Raw genomic sequence first — 18,933 nt, 5'->3', positions numbered from 1 at the left:
TCAGTCCAACTATGTCTAGCATATGTGAAATTGCGGTAGGACCGCTACTATTGAAGCATGGATGTATGTCCAAGTGTCCTAGAGGGGGGTGAATAAGACTTTTAAAACTTTAATCCTACTAAACTATAAATTCTACCAATTTAAAATAAGTCAAGTAGGATTATCAAAAAGTAATTCATATTCAACTTCTAAGATAGTGAGAAATCTAAGTGTTGCATTATATCAAACATGTATTGCGCATAATGTAAACATTCCAACAGTCAATACATATGAGTAAAAGCAATCATCACAAACGCAATAATATATAGTGGTTCGGCTACGTGCCTACTTCACTCCCGGCTAACACACTCCACCCTAAAGTATACTAGATTTCACCATCGATGGTTTTAAATCAGGTTAACCATAAACTTTTACAACATACATACGGTTAACTAAAAAGCCTACACAAGATATCCTTAGGTGCCTACACAAGGTAACTCACTATGCATACACAAGGAAAACACACTATGCCTACACAAGGAAAACTCATTATGCCTACACAAGGCAAACACATTATGCCTACACAAGGCAAACAACCATGCCTACACGAGGCAATAGGTCCTACAAAAGGACACTATACATATTCTCCTGTTGGAGGCCTATAAAAGGTCTCGGTGAGTTTGAAAATAAACTCTAAAACCAAATCCTACATGAGGAAGATGTTTCAGACTCTTTTACTTGTGAGTGAGCCCTTTATCAGCACATATTGGTGAAGATCTTTCTATTGTTGAAAAGTCTTCAGCTCCCATGAACCACAACCGTTTGTTGATGCTACAATCAATACTCTAAGGTTGTTGGTTTGGGGTTTAGTCTTAATCTTCTCTAATAAATGATTTGTCTTTAGAGATTAGAGAAGATTCCATGAGTTAAGCATAAAAGTATTCCAGCACAATGATTTAACATTAAAGGGTGTTGTTGGAAACTTAATGAATATCAGAGTTCATAATTCAATCTAGGCAATGAAGATGAGAATAAATGCTTGAACTATAGATTGAACGATGAACTCTTATGGGAAAGAGGGCTTGAGGATGAGGGTATTAACTATTATAATTATTCTCTCAAGCTCTCTTGAAATCTTGCTCATTTTCTCAAGTAGCAACCTAAGAGTTTATATAAAGAAGAATCCCAACGGTCAAAAAACGGGCAGAAATCTTCTCTTGTTGATGCCATCAAATGGTCTTTGATGCTATCAAATTAATGCACCAAAGTTTTTCAAATAGGTATGGGGCAGATTCTGTTCAATGCCATCGAGCATACTTCAATGCTATCAAAGAGGTCTTCGATGTCATCAAGACATACTTCGATTCCATCGAGATTTTCTTTGTAAGGCTCTCTTGGGTTACTGGATAGTTTTTGTCCCTTTTTCGATGTAATCGATTAGACCTTCGACGCCATTGAAATTTAAATATCGATGTGATTGAACTGTCTTCGATGTAATCGAAAATATTAGATTTTCCTAGAAAGCTTACTAGACAAACTGGTCCATATATCGATGCAATCGAACAAGCTTCAATGCCATCAATAACTTACTCTCGATGTTATCGAAGGAGGTTTGATTACATTGAGGAATACTTTAAGTATTTCAGAAATGGAGGGAATAAGCCCAAGGTCGATTCAATCGAAGTGAGTTCGATGCCATCAAAACATAAGTTTCGATGTCATCGACAATCCCCAGCATAAGTTTACTGGACTATTTAGGATTGGTTTCGATGTAATCGAACCATGTTCGATGTCATTGAAATAGTCCTCGATTGCATATCGATGCAATCATCAAGACATTGAGTTTGCTTGTATATAGCTCATTTTTCCTCCAATACTCAATGTACAAAACTAAGCTTACCAAAGGATATCTAGAAGCAATCATGGGTAACTTTTGGGTTTTTATATTAGGGCATATATCTAATTAGGGTTTGTTTAGGTAGATGAGGCTTAGTTTACCTTTTAAGCACATTCGTATATCTTCATCTTGATGAGTTTTGAACTTGTGGTCTTCAATCTGGGGCTCACTTTGACAAACAGACTTACCATTCACGTATATTGGCAAACAAGGGAACTTTCATTATAAAGTTATTTACAATGTTCTTGATCAGAAGATGACTTCATGACTTTGGAAGAAGTTAGATAACTTGAACATGACGAAATCGTTGTCAAATCATCAATATCTGAAAAACCAATTCTATAATCTAAAGATGGTGAAAGGGTTGGATCTCAATAATCACATCAGTGTGTTTAATAAGATATTTTGCAAATTGATAAGTATAAAAGTAAAGATTAGGGAGGAAGAGAAATCCTTATTTATGTTAAACTCTCTTCCAGAGTCTTACTATTGCTTCATAGACACTATGTGCCACAATAGAGAAACCGTTAATGTCGAGATTGTCATCTCAGCCTTTCAATCAAAGATGTTGAGAAAAAAGGACAATAGTGCAGGGTCTTCTATGTATGCGTTGGTAGCTAGAAAAATAAATTCTAAATGGGAGAAGGGAAACTCGGGATCACGGTCTAAGTCTACGGGCAAGGGGAAGATGAAGTGTTAGAACTATGGAAGAGGAGCATATAAGAAGGATTATCGAAATTCTAAAACCTAGAAGGGAAAATTTTAGATGAAGCACCTAAGGAGGCCAACATGGTAAAATCTAGCAAAGAGATGGATGGTGGTGATGTCTTAACCGTGTCCAAATTTGGCTATCTCAATGATGAGTGAATTTTGGATTCAAGGTTCTCATAAGACATGACTTTTCAGCGAGATTGATTCACCAGTTACAGTTAATGAGATAATGGACAAGTGTTTATGGGCAATGACATTGCCTATAAAATTATTAGAATCGAAACGGTGCACATCAAGATGTTTGATGGAATAGAGCACATCTTGATGGATGTTAGATCGTTCCTGAGCTAAAGAAGAATATAATATTCCTAGGGCGCTCTCAATACATTTGGGTGCAAGTTCACCGGGTTTGATCGTATCCTAAAAGTTTCAAAATGGGCACTCATAGTGATGACAGTGAAGCGTAGCGGTAACCTTTATAAATTGATCAGGAATACCGTATTAGGTGGAGCTGCAATGTCTGTAGCAGAGTCCACGTCAGCACATTTATAATATGCTCGTCTAGACCACATGAGCAAGGTACGAAGGTACTTTCTGATCGATGCTTAATCCTTGCTTTTAAAAGTGTTGATTTAAATATATGTTAGCATTATGTATATGGTAAACAATCTGAGCTATCTTTTAAGTTAGGAAAGCATGCTAGTAAAGGGATGCTTGATTATATGCATTCTAATATATTGGGGTCGTCGCCCATAGTTTTTGTGAGGGGGTCATTGTTCTTTATCTCATTTATAGATGACTACTTTAAAAAGGTGTTGGTGTACTTCACGAAGTATAAATCAGACATTTTCCCACCTTCAAAGTGTAGAAGGCAATGGTATAAAAATAGTCAAGGCAAAAATTGAAAGTGTTAAGGATAGACAATGATGGAGAGTTCACTTCAAATTTAACTAGTTTTGTAAAGATAAGGGGATCGTACGACATAACATAGTTAAGCACACACAAGAGTAAAATAGTGTGATGGAATGAATGAATCAGACTCTCTTGGAGAGAGCCTGAAGCATGTTGAGCAATGTTGCGTTAGACAAGGAGGTATGGACCGAGGCTGTTAACACGGCTTATTTAGTGAATTAGTCTCCGTCTCCGTCGATTAGTTGTAAAATTTCAAAGAAAGTGTGGAGTGGTCATGATGTAGACTACTCAGAGTTGCGAGTATTTAGTTGTGACGCTTACTCTCATGTACCATTAGTTGAAAGAGATAAGCTAAACCAAAGGGTGAAAAGGTTCACTTTTGTTGGATATGGTGATGGTGTAAAGGGATACATGCGGTATGATCGAGTCACACGGAAGATCACGAGTAGCCGTGGCATTAGGTTTGATAATGATTCTTTATTCTTTAGGCAGAAAACAAGGAACCAGAAAAATCAATAGTAATCGATGTTCAAATTGACTATGGTGAAAATGGGATGAAGCTTAACCGAAGCAAGAGGTAGAGAAGCAGGTGGAACAACCACCTGTGAGGAGAAATCCACTGAGAGATCACATATTACCAGAGAGATATAAAGATAAATTGAATATTGAATTCGCCTTCATTACAGATGAGGGGGATCCATCTACCTTCTAACAAGCACTAGATAATTCAGATACTGAGAAGTGGATGGCGACGATGCAAAACAAGATTAATTCTTTATACAAGAATGAGTTATGGGAGCTGGTGGAGCTTCCCATTGTGTGTAAAGTGGTCGAGTCCAAGTGAATTTATAAGGAGAAATAAGATAAGTATAAGGCAAGACTGGTTGCGAAAGGATATACTCAAAAAGAAGATATCAACTTCGGTGAGATATTCACGTCGGTTGTCAAGTAGGTATCTATCAGGTTTGTGTTGGCATTGGTTGCCAAATACAACTTTAAATTAGAATAAATGGGTGTTAAGACTGCTTTCCTATATGAAAAATTGGAAGAGTATATCTACATGAAGCGACCAGATGAGTTCAAAATTTTGAGAGTAGAGAATAAGGTTTACAAGTTAATGAGTTCTTTGTATGGCCTGAAACAATCACCTAGTTAGTGGAATAAGAAGTTTGATACTTTTATGGTGAGTTAGTGGTTTACTAGGTGCAAATATGATCATTATGTCTATTTCAAGACACTAAGTGATGGATGATTCATTATATTTGTATTATATGTTGATGACATGCTTATCGAAGGCTCAGCTATTAGCGACATTCGAAATGAAAGATCCAGGTCTTATAAAGAGGATTCTCGATATAGACATACACAGAAATAAGGAGGGGAGCAGGTTAGAATTGTCTCAGGGAGAGTACCTTGAGATGGAATTGATGATGTTTGAGATGGACAAGGCTAAGCCAGTTAGCACATCTCATGCTACTCACTTCAAGATTTCTTCAGAGCAATGTTCCATTATAGATGAAGAAAAGTAGGATATGTCTCGTGTGCCCTATTCGAGTGCAGTTAGAAATTTGATGTATCCCATGGTCTCTACAAGACCAGATATTTTATATACAATTGGTGTTATGAGAAAATACATGTCAAATCCCTATAAGCAACATTAGGAGGTAGTGAAATAGCTATTTTGTTATCTATGAGGTACAATGGACTACGTCTTGTAATTTTAAAAATCAAAGGAAAAGTTTATAAGGTAAGTGGATTCAGATTATACAAGGAATATGAATAACAGAAAGTTAACTTCAGGTTACTCATTTGTATTAGCAGGTAGAGCAATCAGTTAGATGCTAAAGTTTCAGTCTATAATTGCCCTTTTCATAATTGAAGCTGAGTATATGCAGTGATGGACACATTTAAGAAAAATATTTGGTTGTACGGAATTATGGCCGTGCCGGTTAATTATAACCTCGAAAGTGTGATCAATTTGGCGGAGAATTCTATTTACCATTGTATAACTAAACATATCGATGTTTGTGATCATTTTATCCAATGCTTGAGGAATGCAGCGTCAGTAAAGATGTGATCTGCATGAGTATGAATCAGAAAGACATGCTTACAAAGGTAGTTCCCACAGAGAAGTTTCAATTTTATTCGACTTCTATAAGTCTAGCAAAAGATTGATGAAGACGGAGTGTGCATGAAAAGCGACGACGATAGTGAAGCTATGATGGAGATGATTAAAGATGGAGCTTAGAGCAATGGTTCATGATGATTGAAGCCACAATGGAGATTGTTATCAGATGTCTTCAATTTGTACATGGAACAGGGCCTCGATCGATCGAACAACATGATCGATTGATCGAGTGAACCCCAAATTTACATATTAATCTCTAGACAGTCTTGATTGATCGAACTATCGGGTCGATTGATTGATAGAATTCAAAAAATACTTGTAATCTCTCCAAACCCTTTTCAACATGTTTGAGTTATCAAATATGTGGTACTTGATTAATCGAGGACCGCTCGATTGATGTCGATCGATCTATGGTTAGATCGACGGCGTGTGCAATTTTACATAATTGCATGATTAGTTTCATATTCCGAGTGTTAAGCTATATATATATATATATATATATATATATATATATATATATATATATATATATGGGTGCAATTATGGGATTATGGTATTTCAATCCGTCCTTAAATATTTTTAGGATTTGGAGATGAGAAAATGGGGGTTTTCTTATAGTAAGTGCATCCATCTCCTGTATTTTTCATTTTCATAGTGATCGTTGTCGTTTTGTGCCATAGATTTTTCCCACGAGGGTTTTTTCACATAAAAATTTGTATACATATGCATGCTTTGTTTGCATTTGCTTATTATCTTATGATCTTTACATGGGATTTGCTTCCACGGTCTCCAACACTCACACCATAATGAGTACTTGAACCCATGATCTCAGGTTGAAACTCTTTATCAGTCAACCACTCAGGCATGAGTAAGGACTCGACCTTATATCACACCTTTCATAATTAAAGAGCCGAGCTAATCCTCATTTATTTACATAGCCTCAAATAAAAGATCCTACAATTGTTTCTCCATTAATTGCTTGGCTAAAAATTACATGATCCTCCGTTGGAGGTTCATGCACAAACTACTCTTGTTTTCATTTGGTAGAAATGAAGAATCATTGTTGTTGGGGGAAAAAATATAACAAATCCTTGAGTTGGCCAGAGGACTAGTAGAGTAGTGAAGCAATGGCTTGGACTCGTTGGATGCCAAGTCTGAATAAAGCCCAAAGTCCATAAGAACGCTGGATGGAGAGACATAGCTCGGACCATGAGGTCCCTGACCCGGCCATAGCCTGAGCATCCAGAGCCATAAAGCAAAACCTCTAAGAGAGGAAGTGCACCTCAAGGCCCAATCGAAGCCTCATAGAGGAAAGCCTAAATCGACAGAGTAAGATCAGTCGATCCTAGAGCCGCCCAAACTTTAGTCTGACTCAAAGATTGAGTTGGTCAATAGAGTAAGCAGAGAATCAGCCGTAGAGTTTTTCTCAGCCTGACAATGTCAGAAAGATATGCATCGGTCGAGCTATGTCGCTCCATATCCGAAAGTTACCTAGTAAACTTTGGACTTTACCCGAGATCTTCAGAAGATAAGATGATAATCTCCGAGAATCTACAGGTAGCAGGGATTACAGATCCTCAAAGGAATATGAAAGCCCTACGAGGTACACGCCATTATAAATACAGAGATCCTCATGGTAAAAGGTATGTAAAAACTCTCACTCTAAAAATCTTTCAAAAGAGACCCAGATTCTGACTTAAGCATCGAAGGGTCCCCTGGTAAGACCAGGGTCACCTTTTCCTTCCTACGTGTGCAAGTTCCAGGGTCAGAGAGGAGGCGAGCCAAAAATAGCATCAACAGTTTGGCGTCGTCTGTGGGAAATGATACGAAAATCCATTTTCCAAGCTCTATCAAAAAGCCTCAAATAGATCTTCAATGGCAAGAACTAGGAGAACTACCTAAAACGAGCCTAATGAGGTCCCAGTCACTGGACCATCGGCAATAGAAGGCCCACTGGGCATGAACGAAGCCCAAGGGGCCAAGAACCGCCCCGAAAATCAACAAGGTTTCGCGGCCCAGTCGGCAACCTCCATTTAGACCAGGCATACTCAATGGAACCGGAGAAACGGGCGGTTATACAAGGAGGTCCTAGAACTTAGGACCGACATGAACTACATGAAGCAAATACTGGAATAATTCATCGCCAGCAAATTCCACCCCAACATGAGGGCGGTTGGGCAAATGCCCCACAGCAATTCACCGACCCTCAACCCGTTGCTCGACGATCTGTTCCTCAACAAAGTCAATGCCAAGGCCCAACCAAGCCCACAATCACTCCTTCCGTGACCGCTCTGCTGCCTGCCACTGATCTTCGGCACGAAATAGATGGGAGAAGGCGCAGCAAGCCCTCGGTTAAGGGTACGGTTGATAGTGATGAACCATGGAAAGCTGACCTTCAAGATTTTCGGAGGGAAGTGCAGGAAGAAATTACCGATATGAAGCAAAACTGCTACGCCAATCAAACGGGACCTGAGGCAAAGGCGTCCCAGTTCACGGAGGAAATTATGCAAGCTCGGTTATCGAAGCGATTCTGCCTTTCGCAAATCTCGCCCTTCACTGGAAAAACCGATCCAACCGAGCACATTGAGTCCTTCCAGACTTACATGGAATTGCATGACGCCTCAGACGCCGTGATGTGTCGGACCTTTTCTCTCACCCTGGCCGACGTAGCTCAACTTTGGTTCAAACAATTGAAATTGAAGTCGATTAGCCATTCACCGAACTCAGCGACGCTTTCCTCGCCAATTTCATTGGTGGGAAGAAAAAATTGAAATCATCTGTGTACCTGAACAATATAATTTAGAAAGAGAGAGAGTTACTCAAGGATTATGTCAAGCGCTTCAATTTTGAGTCGCTCCAAGTTCGGAAGTTCTCGGACGAGATAGCTCTCAATTCCATCATACAAGGTCTCAGAGACAAATCGTTCCTTGCATCTCTAGACAAGAACTTGCCCGCTACTCTGGCCGAATTCATGGCTTGATCAAATAAGTATGTAGACGACAAAGAAACCCGATTCATGCGCGAGACCGCCCAAAACGCGAAAACCCTAACCAAAGAGTCAACCAAAAAGGAAGTTAACTTGGCTAGTGGTAAAAAGAGAAAAGATGATCGGTCTCGCGATGAATGTAGGTCAGAAAAATGGCTTGATCACAAATTTTCAACGTACACTCCACTCAACAAGCCCCAAGAGCAGGTATTAATGGAGATTAGGGGCGAAGGGTTCATCAACTGGCCGGATAAACTCTAGAGTAATCCAAATCGACGAAATAAGTGTAAATACTGTCATTTCCATCATGACCATGGACATAACACTAGTGACTGTTATAATCTGAAGCAAGAGATCGAGACTCATCAGAGAAGGCCATCTCGACGAGCATGTCGATCATGGAGCCAGAACCACAGAAGAACATCCAAATGATAATTAGCCCACTAAAGATATCTGGACTATTATCAGTGGCCATTTGGGTGGAGGCGATTCAAGTAATGCTCGAAAAAAATACATGATAAATATTGATCAGCCCGAGTCTGAAATCATGGTTCTAGCTCGGCCATTGAAGAAAAGAAAGCTTGAAAAGTACACTGTAGCATTCACCGAGGAAGACGCGAAGGGCATTCATCATCCGCATGATGACACTTTAGTCGTCACTGTTAGTATCGCAAACCACTGGGTCTTTAGGTTTCTTATCGACATAGGTTCATCTATAGACGTATTGTTTACACAAGCATTTGACAAGATGGGTGCTAAACATCAGCTCTAAGACCCGTAAGGACCCCGTTAGTCGGATTCTCAGGCAGACAGATTCTTCCTAAGGGAGTAATTAGCCTCCCACTTATTGCTTAGGAGGCACCGAGTCAAGTGACTGTTATGATCGACTTTTAGTAGTTGATCAATCTTCAGTTTATAATGCTATCCTCGGTTGACCCTCCCTTTGTCTCCTCCGAGCCATCATCTCAACTTATCACCTATCCATGAAGTTCCTGACTGAGAACGGAATTGGGGTGGTAAAGGGAGACTAGCACGACACTCGACGATGTTATGCTACTGCCTTGCGAGCACCTACAGAGGTCATGATGATTGAAACCCTAGATCCGCGCAAAGAATCTCCTGGCCGCGGTCAGCCCATGGAAGAGCTCATCCAAGACCTTTCGAAGACTGTCCAAATTAGATCGTCCCTGACTACGCCATTGAAAGAGAAGCTGATATCCCTGCTATGCCGATATGCTGATGTCTTCGCATGGATTCATGAAGATATGTCGGGTATTGACCCTTCAGTCATGACTAACCGACTTAATATCGACCCAAACATAAGCCGATCCGTTAAAAATGGCATGCCCTCGGCCCTAAGAGATACGCCGTAATCAAGGAAGAGGTTAGAAAACTCCTCAAAGCCAACTTTATTGAAGAAATATACTACCCTGAATGGGTAGCCAACGTTATGTTGGTCAAAAAGGCTAATAGGAAGTGGCGAGTCTGTATAGATTATTCCGACTTAAATAAATCCTACCCTAAAGACAGTTTTCCCCTTCCTCGGATTGATCAGTTGGTTGATAGTACTATGGGGCATGAATTACTCAGTTTCATGGATGCGTAATCAGGATATAATCAAATTGTAATGTATCATTCTGATAAATCAAAAATCACCTTTATCACAGACAAAAGTCTTTATTGTTATCGAGTAATGCCATTTAGGTTGAAAAACGCTAGAGTGACCTATCAAAGATTGGTCAACAAAATGTTCGCCCGACTCATAAGATGAACAATGGAAGTCTATATTAACGACATGCTCGTTAAAATAATTAAAGCAACTGACCATATAACCAATCTGGATGAAATGTTCCTCATCTTGCGAAGGTATAAGATGACGATTAATCCGAGCAAATGTGCATTTGGCGTGGGTTCAGCCAAATTCCTCAGATTCCAAGTCAGTCAACGAGGGATTGAAGCTAACCTGAAAAAGATTAAAGCGCTACTCGACATGGAGTCCCCTAAGATGATCAAAGACATCCAACGATTAATTGGAAGAATAGCGGCCTTAAATCGCTTCATGTCCCGAGCAACCGACAGCTGTCTCCCCTTCTTCAAACAGTTGAAGGGCCGACAAATTGTTGACTGGACGGAAGAATGCGAAGACACCTTTCAGCAAATCAAGGAATACTTAGGATCACCACCGTTGCTTTCTAAGCCTGAGCCAAGCGAGCCATTACTGATATATCTAGCAGTATCTGATGCAGCCGTAAGCTCGACCCTGATCCACAAGTATAAAGGCAAATAACTCCCCATTTACTACATCAGCAAGGCTCTTATTCCAGCGAAGACAAGATATCTGACCCTGGAAAAAGTGGCCTTAGCACTGGTTATATCGTCCCGGCGCTTCCGGCCATATTTTCAAGCTCACTCGATCATCGTCATGACCGATCAGCCTTTACATCAAATACTACAGAGACCAGAGTCTTCCATGCGACTTACAAAATGGGTGATTAAGCTTAGTGAATTCGACATTCATTACAAACCCCGAACCGCAATTAAGGGATAAGTCGTGGCAGACTTTATAGTTGAAGTCATAGTACAACCCAGAATTGATACCGCTAACTCAGCAGAGTCATTCGATCACCCCCTCTCTTGACCCCCCCTTTTGATCTCTCTTCGTTGATGGCTCATCCAACTCTAAGGCAAGCGGGGCAGGGGTAGTCCTGGAAACTCCTGATAACACAGACATTCAGTATGCCTTGAGACTTAAATTTCAAGCTTCTAACAATCACTACGCCAAAATCGCGAATTTACGACGGACCAAATCCGTCGTAAAACCAAATAAACGACGGATTTCGTCCGTCGCTTGGTCCGTCGCTGTTTACTGGGTCGTTTTTTATTTTCGACGGAGAATATCCGTCGTTTAATCTGCGACGGATAAGGTCCGTCGCATAGTAGCGACGGATAAAATCCGTTGCAAAAAATAAAAAATCCGTCGCTGAAATTCGAAAAAATCGTCGTCATTAAAAATATTAGCGACGGATAAGGTCCGTCGCTATCATGAGTAGAGCGACGGAACTCAAATCCGTCGTTTGTTTCAACGTTCAGAAATTAACGACGGATGTGGTCCGTCGCTAAAATATCTTTATTTTAAAAAAATATATTAGATTTTTCGTTTTTTTTTTTTTTTTTTAATTTTTAATATCTTACACCTGATAGTCATTCAAAAAATAATTCACAAGATTGGGCTGAATATGAAACTAGACTAAATATCAATGTGTTTGGATGCTCAAAAGGCTGAATAAGTAACTGATCTAAATATATAGTAAATAGCCAAAATTAGGTCCGCTACTGATGAAATAAGATAATGTAAAGAATATCATTTTCCCTGAAAACTTAACAAATGATCATCATAATTATGTTCCATCAATTAAAATACAAATCCAAGAGATGCAAGACCTTAAAAATGGTCTGATGTATTTGTTGCCTATCAACCACCCTTTACAGCAAGTCCCTCTCTTGTCACCTGTTGCAGTAACAAAAAATCACACGAAAAAAAAAAAAACATTTTCTTCCAAACTTTGATTGTAGAAGAAAGATTTGAAAATAAAATGAGACAGAGTTTATTCACAATGTGATGGTACGTAAAGCCTCATACACATCATTTATTAGTAGTCATGTTTTGTCTGTACCTGCCGTTTATATATTTTATCGTCCATAGTTCCATGTGCCATCAAACGATATGCATAAACGGGCTTTGTTTGCCTATACCTGCAAGAAAGCAATACATTTTAGAAACAAAGAACAACAACAAGAAAACTGCGCTCCAAAAGATTAAGCATTAATTTTTTTTAGAAAATAAATATCTCGATTATGTCATACCTCCAAACCTGAGCCTGAAGATCATAAGTAGGGTTCCACGAACCGTCAACAAGGATTACATGGTTAGCAACGTGAAGGTTGATGCCTCATCCCATGATTCAAACAACTCCAAGCAACCTAGCCTCCTTCCAGAGATGGCAACTGTACTTCACCACTACTCTTGCAATACTGCTGCTCTCCCATTCTCAATTGGGTCCACCATATTAAGCCCATTCTTCAAAACAGAGACACTTGGGAGTTGAATAGAAAGAAGAAAAAGAAGCATCATTATGCAGATTTATACCTGCAAGGAATCACCAACGATGACAAAGGAGTTGTGGTCAGGTGGGACTGAAACCCAGCTCCCATCACTGAGAGAGATTTGAAGGCCTGATGTATTGTTTGATCTCAGAACTGATATTATCTGAGGGTCAGTGTGTTCTCCAAAACCAGTTAAGCTTGGTTCAACCTTCAGCCCTTCAGTTAAAGATTCAAGTAACTCCACAAGCTAATTTCTTCACAGCTGATATGTAATCACTTACAGCAGAGCTGAAAAATAACCCACCAAAAAAAAAGGTCATTTCATCAAAACATGAAGTATTATTGCATAAAAACAGAAGCTCCAAGTTGAAGAATCGTAGCTATAAATAGCTAATGCTATTTGAAAAATGCAATTGGGTTTGAGCTGCAAGAGAAAATGGTTGGATTTTCTTACCAAACGATTTCTGGGTTTTCTCTAGAAATGGCCCAAGATCTCTGAGAAATGGAATTGGCATTGGTTTGAAAGAGGAGATACTCAATCCAGCCCACATCACCATTGGGTCCAATCCTATTGTTTCCATACCCAAACGGATTAGCAGGGCCAGCTTTTTCCTTCTCAGGTTGAGGTAAGGAGAACTTCACAACCTCAGCTCCCAACCTATCGATGAACTCTAATGGAATGCCATGGTTGAAGAATCCAAACTCTTCACAGGCTTTCACAAGAAGAGTTTTGGACTCGGGTTTTGACAGGTCTATGGTTGGAATGCCAGGGTTGGACATGGGCTTCTGGTTTCCTACAAAACTAATCTGATCTAATGCTGGTTGGGACAACAACTTTTTTTTTTTTTTTTTCAAGAGCAGAGCTGAAGAAAACAGAGAGAAACAGAGGAATCTGGATATGTCGTTGGGACAACCTATCAATGCTTTCCTAGAGTAAAGCATCCATGTTCAATTCCAGCTCTAACGTATGTGTTGTTGAGTGCAAATATAAAATAAGCAACAATTTCTTTATATTCAAGTTGAACATGAAAAATTAGTGAACTATGGGAATCTAATCACATAAAAGCATCACGATGCTCCAATCACCAACAGAAGCATCAATTGAAATTACAAGCAAAACATAAACATCTTAGAAAACAAAATAGGCAGCTGGATCCTATGACCTTACAACGTACCATCTCGAAGTTGACGCCGAGAACCAGGAGACTTCATAGGTGCTCCATGTTGCTGCAAATGAACTGTAACTCAGACAGAGAGGTAAAATGTTGCACATAGCAATAGTGATGAATTCTCCAAATAAAACATAAAAACATGAAACTGTTGTGTCATGTTTTCATGTTTGGATTAATATTTTCTGTTATATCAATTTTTAAGACTTGGTTGGACATTTAGAAAGCATTAAGACACATAATTTTTTAATACTCGAATTATTTCTTAATATCACGAGGTCCAGCCAGCTCCAGCCCCTCCCTCCATGCCAATAAAGCATAGGAGAACAACTCCAATATATTGTATATTCCACCAAATAGTAGTTTCCTCCCCCTTTTTTCTGTGGATAGGTAAATTGGGATCACACTTGAGACCTAAATGTTGCCTCAAAGAGCACCATCCATGGAGAACCAACTCATAGTTACTACTTACTACATTCATCTAATTGTTAAGCGAATGAAATAATTTTTTGTTAAACAAGAAATACACAGCAGGCTTAAAGAGAAGACATGAAACAATACAAATGAAAATTTCCAGATCACAATGAAGAAATCATAAGTATGCATCTTTGACCTGAGGCATTCCATGAGCTATAAAACATGAGAGTATCGACAAGATATCCGTTTGCATTTTCCATGTAAATACGTCCTGGCAAACCTTCAAAAGCAAAAGAAAAACCCGAGTGTAAGGACAAAAATGAATCAAAACAAACTAACAACAAATATGGTTTGCAAAATTTTTACAAGAATGGCATCACTTATCCACTCACATACATGGGTGCAAAATAAAGACATCAATGCAAAGCTTGTTCAAGGATGAAGACATCAATGCAAGCATGCAAGGTTACAAGGCAACTACTCAAATGAGCTGCCTTGCCACCATATCTAATAATTTATCAACCTTATGAAAGACAATGGAACCTAGGACAAATCAACAAAGATAAGAAACAAAGAAGAGACTCAGCCTCATCTATAGTTTCACATCTTAGAAGTATAAGTAGACTTGCAGCTGAATGGACCCTTGTTCCTGTATACAATCCAGTTAGCTCAATGAATCCCTCAATATCGCTAGCTGGAAAAAATCGAAGTTACCTCCAACATAATAACTAACAATAGAAATAATTGGCACCACAGTTCAACATCATATTTGTTGTAATGCTTGGGATGGGCATCATTTTCTGGCACACAATCATATCAAATGAAGGACAAAATGTGAAAATCAATTTGCATGTATAAAAAGGGAGCGAATAAAGGAAACCAATTACCATTTCAACTTTGACTTCCTGTATACCAGCTGCCAACCTGAGTGACCTAAAGCAAAATAAGGAAGACCATCATTATCATCATTTAAGCCTTATCCCAACTAATTGGGGTCAGCCACATGAATCCTTTTCCACCATCATTATCATAACTTGCTTTTGAGTGCTTGTCACTTACCACAGCAACCTACATATCAGAAATCATGGACCTCAATTGCTCGGCAACAAAGTCCTCTGAAACATGAACTCCCTGGTTATAACAAAATAACTCCATTAGAAAAAACTTAGTTCAAGATGAGGCATGAGCAAAAATTGAATAGCACTTAGGAAATTGAATAAAGATAAAGAACAACTGATAACATCTTATAAAAGAAAATGCTTTGAAGAACGATCGCATACTGATGCAGAAAATTTTGTAAATTATATCAACAAAATAACACATAAACCTTGACTTCAAAGAAAGAAGAAAACAATACATAGAAATGTAGAACCAGCTTCATGAATTGGAGGAACCGAAAGGCTAAAAGAAATAGAATTTGACATCATGTGGGGTGATGCCTAACCTTAACTTGGGTGAGCAGTTCGTCAGGTATGACCACCTGAGTAGTAAATGAAATCAAGAAACACATCAACAGCTCCAGGCTCCAGTCCTGTAAGTAGAATCTTTTGAATGAGCTCATATGTTGCCTTGGAAGTGTCATATAACACTGGAAGCCACCCATCAAAACATTCATGATAGCCAAAAAGGAAAAGTTTTAGTAAATTTGAGCAACAAATTCATATCCAAACATGGCAGCACAACTTTTATATAAAAGCCAACATGCCTCATTATAAAGTATAAATCAATCATGACGCTCTACATGGTTAAAGACGATATAATAGTGCCGTGATATTCAATATTTCACATGGGATGGGAGCCCATAAAGCAGAGTTATGTACATTGCCTAAGCCAAGTCCTAATTATTGGTTGAAAAAGGGAAGTCTTATTCACTGGTTTTGTGGAAAGATTAAAAAAAAACAAATGCACCTAAATAGCTCATTTATATCTATCCACCTTGCAACAAAGAGAGCATGTACTCCTTTCAACATTATCGAAATCATTCTTGGAGTTAGCTCACAAAGGCAGAATTTTGTGTATCACAGTTTGGCAGTATCACAGTTGCTGTCTTGGGAATTGGGAGCAGTAATCTTTAACTAGTAACAAAATTTTGTGTTGATTAATCTAAATATGAATACTAGTCCAAATAAAGCTGACACTACACATGGATATCTAACAGGAAATCAAAATGCCTGAATTTTCTTGGTTATTGGACTGAAACTTCTGAAGCTCATACTTTGCATCCAACCATAGGATTGTGATAAATCACATATGTAAAATTTCCTGAAAGATGTTTGGCAAACAAGAATGCACAATCTGGCCCACAAATCTTATCAATGCAACTCTTTTGAACATTCCTTATACTTTGTTCCCCGCAAAGTGTAGTTCAGCTTTGTGTGTTCTCCAGCATATCAATTACAAAAGGATAAGCTGAGAGTAGCATATCAGTTACTTAGAGAAGAGAACATTGCCCACTTCTAAAGTGTAACTGTTAGATCATTGAAAAGTGGGTGTGATTCTCATGTGTTTCTCCACTCACGTAATTGACAACAAAAATGCAAGCCATTTGATCAATGACCACTGATCAAATGGCTGGATTCATCCAATCAAAGTACTTCCCAAGAGTTATTATCAATCAAACGTGGGGCCTAAATGATTGATGATCAAGGTTAATGATTCAAACTTTTTTTTTCTATCTTCAAACCTTGCAAAAAAATAAATAAAAAGGAGGTTCTTAAATGAATCAACACAGCGCCATGTTGTAATTTTTTATTTTTTTATTTTTAAAAATGATATCTACTACCCTTAAAAATGCCCTTATTTCAACATGTTACCAAGCATGCTTATTTTAAATAAGAGCTGTTTTCAGATTTGAAGTAATTTTACCAAATGAGCTTATTTAAAACAACTATTAGAACAAAAAGAGGTTATTAGAGTAGCTCTTATTTTATAAGTTCTTATTCCATTAGAGTAGAGATGCCAAATGAGATAATGCAATGTTTAAACCATTGGAAAAAAAAATCTGATTATATTATACAGTAGACACAATTAACTGCTTTCTCTAAGTATACATACGTTTCCTCCATCTTTCACATCTCTACTGTGTATAAGGAGGACATGTTGCACTGCTAGATCCATCTTTAATCCAAATCCACCTGTCCAAGTTTCAACACTAACTGCAGCTAGATCCAGGGCATGTTGCAATGATCCAAATTGCCTATATGGACCGTGCGGAGTGGGTGGTACCCAAAATCTTCCAAAACCAAAGACAACACCTGTCGGGGAACAGTTGAAATAGTAATTCCCACCACCAAAATCGTCCAAAGTACATGCAGGTTCCACCTTGATATTTATATGCCATCCAATCTACTTATATGATTTGCCACATTAGGATGAATGGATTCCCCGAAAATCAGGATATTCCAAGACTCAACTTGGCCATATATAGTAAATTTAGCATGATTTGACACTATTCCTTGTGGCGTGGCCTTGATTTTTAGGATCCATCGTGAAAATTAGAAAGAGAACAGCAACAGAATGTTAAAAAAATTAAAAAAAAAAAAAAAATCTGTAAAATCAGAAAATCCCAATTTGTAAAATCAAAAAATCCCCAATTTGCAAAATCAGAAAATCCCCAATTTTAAAAGTCCGAAAATCCCCAAAATCCTAAAATCCCTAAATCCCCAATTTGGGGTCCATCAAATCTGTAAACTCTAAAATCTCCAGATCCTGAAATAAGGGTCCACATTCAAATCGGGAATCTACAAACTACTGACTCCCAAATTCCTAAATCGGCATTAATATTGAGAGAGATTGAGAGAGAGAGAAAGAAATACTTTCACCTGTGTGAATCTGATTTAACCCGAGCTTCAACTCCACCTTTTCCATCAGGCGAGCCACCAGATTTTCACCATGAAGAGAGAGAGGAGAGAGAGAGAGACCGACAGGAAGAGAGAGGAGGGAGAGAGATCGACAGGAAGAGAGAGAGGAAGGAGAGATTTGTGGGAAGGGAGAGAGGAGAGCGTATGAGAGAGGGGTTGAAACAGTACTGTGGGCCTCAAAAGCTCAAACGAGAGAGGGGGCCGGCGCCCTAATCCGCTCGTGAGGGACGCGGATTAGATACTGACAGGTTGAGTAGCGAGACTCGCTACTGAAGTGGCGTCACTAAGTTCCGTGGACCCCACTATGATGTATGTGTTGTATCCACAACGTCCATTCATTTGGATATATTATTTTAAGGCATGACCCAGAGAACGAGGCAGATCCATAGCTTTACTGGACCCCACCAAAGAAAATAGTGGGGAGGTTGATGCCCACCGTTGAAACCTTTCTAAGGCCCACCATGATGTTTTTTCAAAATCTAACTTGTTCAAAAGTTAACAAAGACATTAAAGAAGGGAAAACACAAATATCAGCTTGATATAAAACCTTTTTGGACTTTAGAAGGTTTTAATGGTGGTGTCACTCTCCCCACTGTCTTCTCTGGTGGGGTCCACTGGAGCTTTGGATGTGACTTATTCTTTGGATCTTACCCTAAAATGATCTCTCCAGATGGATGGACGGTGTGGATACAAAACATATATCATGATGGGGCCCACAGAACTTGGTGACGTCACTTCAGTAGCAGCCTCTCTACTCAACTTAGACAGTA

General features: G+C 38.8%; 1 pseudogene; it reads right to left on the bottom strand.

Annotated features, from left to right (window-relative positions):
• Nucleotides 1-12,416: 12,416 nt before the first annotated feature.
• LOC131231168 (gibberellin 2-beta-dioxygenase 1-like) lies at nucleotides 12,417-13,637 on the bottom strand (annotated as a pseudogene).
• Between the last annotated feature and the right edge of the window lie 5,296 nt (nucleotides 13,638-18,933).

Source organism: Magnolia sinica, chromosome 17 (genome assembly GCF_029962835.1).
Source record: "Magnolia sinica isolate HGM2019 chromosome 17, MsV1, whole genome shotgun sequence".
Classification (NCBI taxonomy): domain Eukaryota; kingdom Viridiplantae; phylum Streptophyta; class Magnoliopsida; order Magnoliales; family Magnoliaceae; genus Magnolia; species Magnolia sinica.
Note: the sequence above shows the minus strand (reverse complement) of the source record. Positions and strands in the feature narration are given on the sequence as shown.